At 43.3% G+C, this 7,599-nt stretch overlaps 1 pseudogene; it reads right to left on the bottom strand.

The window, feature by feature from the left end:
- Positions 1-352: 352 nt before the first annotated feature.
- Positions 353-471, bottom strand: LOC130203104 (5S ribosomal RNA; annotated as a pseudogene).
- Positions 472-7,599: the final 7,128 nt, after the last annotated feature.

Genomic DNA, 7,599 nt, shown 5'->3' with positions numbered 1-7,599 from the left:
TGAAATTGGACAGGGGGCCAGATTTTTTTCAAGTGAGATCTCAGGGGTCCGGAATACACTTTCGGACTGAAAAGGCCAAACACTGACTCAACACATGGATAGGTAGGCTATTTGAAATTATTCATGAAGGCCTACACATCATTAAGAAATTGCATTGGCACCAAAATTGCCTCACAATGAGGCCTACAATTACATAGCCTAAAGCAGGAGACAGTTACCCTCTAGAAACGTAACATTTTCCTATCCATGCAAGTAGCCTACATATATAAATTAGAAATGCACCAAAAAAGCCACAGGCTTCATTTAGTTACTAAATGTGGCTAGAAGTGGCTTTTTTGAAAGAGTGGGGAAAAGCTTACAGCACCAGGTATTCCCAGGCGGTCTCCCATCCAAGTACTGACCAGGCCCGACCCTGCTTAGCGACCGTGATCACACGAGGTCGGGCGTGTTCAGGGTGTTATGGCCGTAAGCAAAAAGTGAGTCTTCAAATGAGCCTTTTAAAGAATCGGAGACCCGATCTCCTTCTCTTTTTCTTTTTTACTCCATAAAATCCCTGTTAGGTTGACCACATTAACGGCTGTTTTACAACTCTTATTGGATTCTTAGCACTAATCTACACCTGTAAGTACGTCGACCTTACTTTTCATCACTTTGGGCAAAGACCTAAACCTTCCCGATCTCCCCTCCCCCCGTCGAAGAGAAAACACCTGGAAGCACTTTGCACCTTGCCCCCCATCCCCCGAAAAAGAAAAACACGGTAGTTGGGGATGTACCATCTACTAAATGAAGCCTGTGGCTTTTTTGAAAGAGTGGGAAAAAGCTTACTGCACCTGGTATTCCCAGGCGGTCTCCCATCCAAGTACTGACCAGGCCCGACCCTGCTTAGCTTCCAAGATCAGACGAGATCGGGCATGTTTTTCTTTCTTCTTTTTATTGAACTTTTTATACAAAAAGAAACACAAAATATATTTTTACACCATAAATTATTTACACAGTTGTATTTATGATATATACAGGAAAAAAAACAAAATACGTTCAAATATATATTTGCGAATGCTTTCAAATGCTTACATTTCTATAGCTCTGTAAACAGGGAAACAACACAAACATCTGGCCTTGAGAGAAAGGACACAACGGGTCAATAAATCTCACCTCACAGAACCTTAATCCTCCCGTTCCTCTTTAAACACAGCACAATCTCTCACGTGAATCAAAAAGAAAACACAATTCCATTTCCCTCATCTACCCAGAACAGTTTGTTTTCTTCACTTATAAAGTTCTCCATTAGATCCTTCTTATAAGCATACAGTGTCGTCCAATGTGCTTTTATGCTGTTTGCAAACAGCCTTTTGAGGTCCATAGTTTTGTTCTCAAACAGGGCATAGTTCCTCCTTATCAGGACTGCCTGTCTGGCAAAAGCCAGGCATGTATTGGGGAGGCCGGCCTCCTGGCCTACCATCCTTTTTGGTAATCCAAAGCACCAAGTCCAGTCCCACAAAACTCCTGTCATATCTTTTACTCCACATCCAACTGTTACCAGATCTTTGATATAAGCTCTGAAGACTCTGAGTGCGGAGCAGGACAGTATAAGGTGCTCGAAATCCTCTTCTTCCTTGCCACAAACGGCACACATTCGATTGAATTTGTCTTTGTGTATTTGGTGCAGTACAATGCTGGTGAATATTCTCCTGTGCCTTATTTTGAAATCGGAGTTGAAAATACCAGGGGGGATGAATTTGAATTCAATATTGGACCATATTCTGTTCAGTTGGTGACCAGGGAAAACCTTTGCCCATGATTTTTCAGCTGCTGGTTTACTTATCTCTTTTTTTATCAATATACTATAGAATATTTTTGTCTGTATTTGTTCTATGCTTTTGAGTTTGTCGTCGAGGCACAGAAAAAAACCCAAGGCCTTGTCCCGCACCACAGCCACACCCATTCTTCCAATCCATTCTTTTCTCATACAGTCATCAAATATTCCTTTGATAATTTTTAAACGTTGCATTCTGTACGTACGCCCCTCAACCCTTAGCCTTTTCTTCACACCCTCCAGATCAAACATTCCGTTCTTTCCGCACACGCTCCCCACAGCCGTAAGCCCCGCCTGACTGAGGTGACAGTTTATGAGAGGCCTCCCCTGCCCAACAAAACTGGGGTTTGACAGGAAAGGTAACCGCAGCACTTGTGCTTTCCCTTTCACATCAGGTCTGAGGTGGGGCAAAAGCTTGTCCCAGGCCTCCAGCACTTCCCTGTAGAACCCTGACAGGCCCGCTTTTATGTTCCCAGGGGTGAAAGCACACAGATTGTACACACCCCTCTCCCCATACTTTGTCAAGAGACCCGTCAGGAAATCTTTCCAGGGCAGCTGCCTTTCGGCATTTAAATATCTTCCCATTAATTTTAGCCTGAGTGCATCTCTTTTCACACTTATATCAATCAAAGCTAAGCCCCCCTCCCTTTTGTTAGCTATTAGCGTACGGCGGGCAATCAAATTCGCCTTTCCTTTCCAGAAAAAAGTGGAGATTGCTTTATTGAGCGAATTTAGTACCCGCGAATTTAGTACCCACGTGGGTAGCTCGCAGGACCCCAAAATATGATTAATTTTGGACAGTATCAGAGCATTTACTACGACTACTTTCCCTTTCAGGTTGAGGCCTCTCGCATACCAAAGGTTAAGTAGATTTTTTATTTTCCCCAAAACCTCTTTCCACGTTCTTTCCATTGCACTTTTTTCATCTTTCCCTATGAAAATTCCTAATATTTTCCTTTCAGTTTCTATTTTCTTTAGGCCCCAGGCATTGCTCGGGATGTCACACTGTTTAAAGACCATGAGTTCAGATTTTTCCTCATTTATTTTTGCTCCCGATGCCCTCCCATAATTTTTGATGTGTCCTAATGCCCTTTCGATGCACGTTCTCGTTTTTACACATATGTTAACATCGTCAGCATATTGTACAATCTTAATTATGTTTCCAACTGGGGTAGAAATTCCTTGTATTTCCGTATCATTATTTATGAGACAGGCCAGAGGTTCTGACACCAGGCTGTATAATAAAGCTGACAGCGGACAGCCCTGTCTTACTGACCTTTTGATTTCAAAACTGCCACTCAGGAGGCCATTGCATTTGACCCTGCTTGTTGCCTTCTCATACAACATTTTAATTCTTTGGATGAACAGAGGCCCAAAACCAAAGCGCTCCAGTACGGCCCACAGAAAGGGATGTTCCACTCTATCAAAGGCTTTTTCTAAATCCAATTCAATTCAATTCAGTTTATTTGTATAGCCCAATTTCACAAATTACAAATTTGTCTCGGAGTGCTTTACAATCTGTACACATAGACATCCCTGCCCCAAAACCTCACATCGGACCAGGAAAAACTCCCAAATAACCCTTCAGGGGGGAAAAAAAGGGAAGAAACCTGCAGGAGAGCAACAGAGGAGGATCCCTCTCCTAGGATGGACAGATGCAATAGATGTAATGTGTACAGAAGGACAGATTTAGAGTTAAAATACATTCAATGAATATGACAGAGTGTATGAATAGTTCATAGTAGGCATATTCCACGATGGAGACCTCCACGATCCATCAGGCAGATGGCGGTGGGGAGGAGGAGTGGGCGGAGTCTCAACAGGACAGTGGCGTAGTCATGAGCAGGAATTCCACGACCCAGACGATCCATCAGGCAGATAGGATCTATGCTGTCTCATAGGGTCCGATGACCCCATGAGACGTAAAGTCAAAAGGACTTCCGGGAGAAAGCAGAGTTAGTAACGTGTGATTGAGAGATGAAAATTCATCCTTAAGGAGAGAAAAAAAGAGGAGATAGGTACTCAGTGCATCCTAAAACGTCCCCGGCAGCTATAAGCCTATAGCAGCATATCAAGGGGCTGGACCAGGGCAAACCTGATTCAGCCCTAACTATAAGCTCTGTCAAAGAGGAAGGTCTTAAGTCTACTCTTAAACGAGGTGACTGTGTCTGCCTCCTGGACTGAAATTGGAAGCTGGTTCCATAAAAGAGGAGCTTGATAACTAAAGGCTCTGGCTCCCATTCTACTCAGGGTTTAAGACTCTAGGAACTACAAGTAGTCCCGCATTTAGTGAGCGTAGCTCTCTAGTGGGGCAATATGGTACGACAAGCTCCTTAAGATATGATGGAGCATCACCAATCAAGGCTTTGTAGGTTAAGAGAAGAATTTTAAAAGTGATTCTTGATTTTACTGGGAGCCAGTGCAGAGCAGCTAGTGCAGGAGTGATGTGATCTCTTTTCTTAGTTTTAGTGAGAACACGAGCTGCAGCATTCTGGATCAACTGGAGGGACCTAAGAGATTTATTAGAGCAGCCTGATAATAAGGAGTTGCAGTAATCCAGTCTCAAGTAACGAACGCTGAACCAATTTTTCTGCATCTTTTGAGACAAGATGTGCCTGATTTTGAAATATTACGTAGATGAAAGAATGCAGTCCTTGAGATTTGCTTTACGTGGGAGTTAAAGGACAAGTCCCGATCAAAGATAACGCCAAGATTCTTTACAGTGGTGTTGGATGCCAGGGCAATGCCGTCTACAGAATCCACATCACCAGATAATTGATCTCTGAGGTGCTCAGGGCCGATTAAAATTACTCGGTTTTGTCTGAGTTTAACATCAAGAAGTTGCAGGTCATCCATGTTTTTATGTCTTTAAGACATGCTTGAATTTTACAGAGTTGGTTGCTCTCCTCTGGTTTTATCGATAAATATAGTTGAGTGTCATCTGCATAACAATGAAAGTTTATGGAGTGTTTCCTGATAATATTGCCCAAAGGAAGCATGTATAAGGTAAATAAAATTGGTCCAAGCACAGAACCTTGTGGAACTCCGTGATTAACGTTGGTGGTTATCGAGGCGTCATCGTTTACAAATACAAACTGAGATCGATCTGATAAATAGGATTTAAACCAAATTAGTGCCGTGCCTGAAATGCCAATCGACTGCTCCAGTCTCTGTAACAGGATGTCATGGTCAATGGTGTCGAATGCAGCACTAAGGTCTAACAAGACCAGGACAGAGAGGAGTCCTTTATCTGCTGCCATTAAGAGGTCATTTGTAATTTTCACCAGTGCCGTCTCGGTGCTGTGGTGTTTTCTAAATCCTGATTGAAATTTCTCAAATAAACTATTATGATGTAGAAAGTCGCACAACTGATTTGCGACCACTTTCTCAAGGATCTTGGAGAGGAAGGGAGGTTAGAGATCGGTCTGTAGTTAGCCAATACCTCTGGATCCAGAGTGGGCTTCTTCAGGAGAGGTTTAATAACAGCCACCTTGAAGGAGTGTGGTACGTGGCCTGTTAGCAGAGACACATTGATAATATCTAATAGAGAGCCGCCAATTAAAGGCAAAACGTCTTTAAGCAGCCTCGCCGGGATGGGGTCCAAGAGACAGGTAGACGTGTTCAAGTAGAAACCGTTGAAAATAATTGGTCACGGTTGATAGGAGAAAATCCTCCAAATATACACCAGGGCATACAGCGGTTTCCAAGGCCATTCCACTTGAGGACAGATTGGCACTGGTTATGGGCAAGAGATTATTAATCTTGTCCCTAATAGTTAAAATCTTTTCATTAAAGAAGTTCATAAAGTCATTACCACTAAGGTTTATAGGAATGCTCGGCTCCACAGAGCTGTGACTCTCTGTCAGCCTGGCTACAGTGCTGAAGAGAAACCTGGGGTTGTGTTTATTTATTTTCTATTATTGATGAGTAATAGGCTGCTCTGGCATTACGGAGGGCCTTCTTATATGTTTTAAGACTATCTCGCCAAACTAAGCGGGATTCTTCGAGATTAGTTGAACGCCATATGCGTTCAAGCTTTCGTGACGTTTGCTTCAGTTTGCGGGTCTGAGGGTTATACCAGGGAGCAAACCTCCTCTTCCTCACTGTCTTCTTCTTCAGAGGCGCTATCGAGTCCAGTGTCATTCTCAGAGAGCCTATGGCACTGTCAACAAGATGATCAATCTGGGACGGACTAAAGTTAGACCAGGAGTCCTCTGTTATATTGAGACGTGGTATCGAATCAAATACAGAAGGAATCGCTTCTTTAAATTTAGCTACAGCACTATCAGTTAGACATCTAGTGTAGAAACTTTTGACTAACGGAGTACACTCCGGTAGTATAAATTCAAAAGTTATGAGGTTGTGGTCTGACAGAAGAGGATTCTGTGGGAAGACGTTCAAATGCTCAATGTCAACGCCATAAGTAAGAACAAGATCAAGCGTGTGGCCAAAGCTGTGAGTGGGTTTCTGTACTCTCTGACAGAAGCCAATCGAGTCCAACAAGGAGATGAATGCAGCACTAAGGCAATCATTATCAACATCCACATGGATATTAAAATCTCCAACAATAATAACTTTATCGGTTTTAAGAACCAAACTTGATATAAATTCTGAGAATTCAGATATAAACTCTGAATATGGACCTGGTGGCGGTACAGAATCACAAATCGAATTGGCTGTAGTGTTTTCCAGGTTGGATGTGAAAGACTAAGAACAAGGCTTTCAAATGAGGTGTAGTGTAATTTTGGTTGAGGATTAATTAATAGGCTCGATTCAAAGATGGCTGCTACTCCACCTCCTCGACCGGTGCCTCGAGGAATGTGAGTATTAATATGACTTGGAGGAGTCGATTCATTCAGGCAGACATATTATTCATGGCTCAGCCAGGTTTCAGTTAGGCAACATAAATCAATGTGATTATCTGATATTAAATCATTCAGTAACACAGCTTTAGATGACAGAGATCGAATATTTAGGAGACCACATTTAATAGACCTATTTTGTTGCACTGCTGAAATAATTGTGTTAACTTGTATAAGGTTATTGTGTACGACTCCTCTTCTGCTTACTTTTGATTTATTTAATTGAAGTGGCCGTGGGACAGACACAGTCTCTACTCTAAAGTCAAGGGTGGGTAACTGCTCGAATGGAAGAGCAGAGAAGGGTGTTAAACTACAACTCTGCTCCCGGTTCCTGATCTGAACCCTGGGTTGTCATAGATTAAGTCCGGTGATCAACTTGGTCATATTCTCAGAAATGAGACGCTCCGTCCAACGTGGGATGAATGCCGTCTCTCCTCATCAGATCAGGTTATTCCCAGAAAGTCTTCCAGTTGTCTACGTAGCCCACATTATTCGCTGGGCACCACCGACAGCCAGCGGTTGAAAGACGACATTCGGCTATACAATTCGTCTGTCTGCAAATTTGGGAGAGGGCCAGAGAAAATTACGGTGTCCGACAACGTCTTGGCATAAGCACACACCGATTCCACATTAATTTTAGTGACTTCCGACCGACGGGCTCGGGCGTCATTACCACCGGCGTGTATTACAATCTGACTGTATCTCCGCTTATCCTTAGCCAGCAGCTTCAAACAAGACTCCACGTCGCCCGCTCTGGCCCCCGGGAGGCACACGACTCTGGTCCGTGGCTTCGCTATTTTCACGTTCCTGACTATAGAGCTCCCGATAACCAGGGTGTGTTCCTCAGCGGGTGTGTCGCTGAGCAGGGAAAACTGGTTCGAAACGTGAAGTGGTTGGTGCACAGCGGGCTTCTGTGTAGACTTA

Source organism: Pseudoliparis swirei, chromosome 12 (assembly GCF_029220125.1).
Source record: "Pseudoliparis swirei isolate HS2019 ecotype Mariana Trench chromosome 12, NWPU_hadal_v1, whole genome shotgun sequence".
NCBI classification, from domain to species: domain Eukaryota; kingdom Metazoa; phylum Chordata; class Actinopteri; order Perciformes; family Liparidae; genus Pseudoliparis; species Pseudoliparis swirei.
This window is presented reverse-complemented; position numbering and strand designations above follow the sequence as displayed.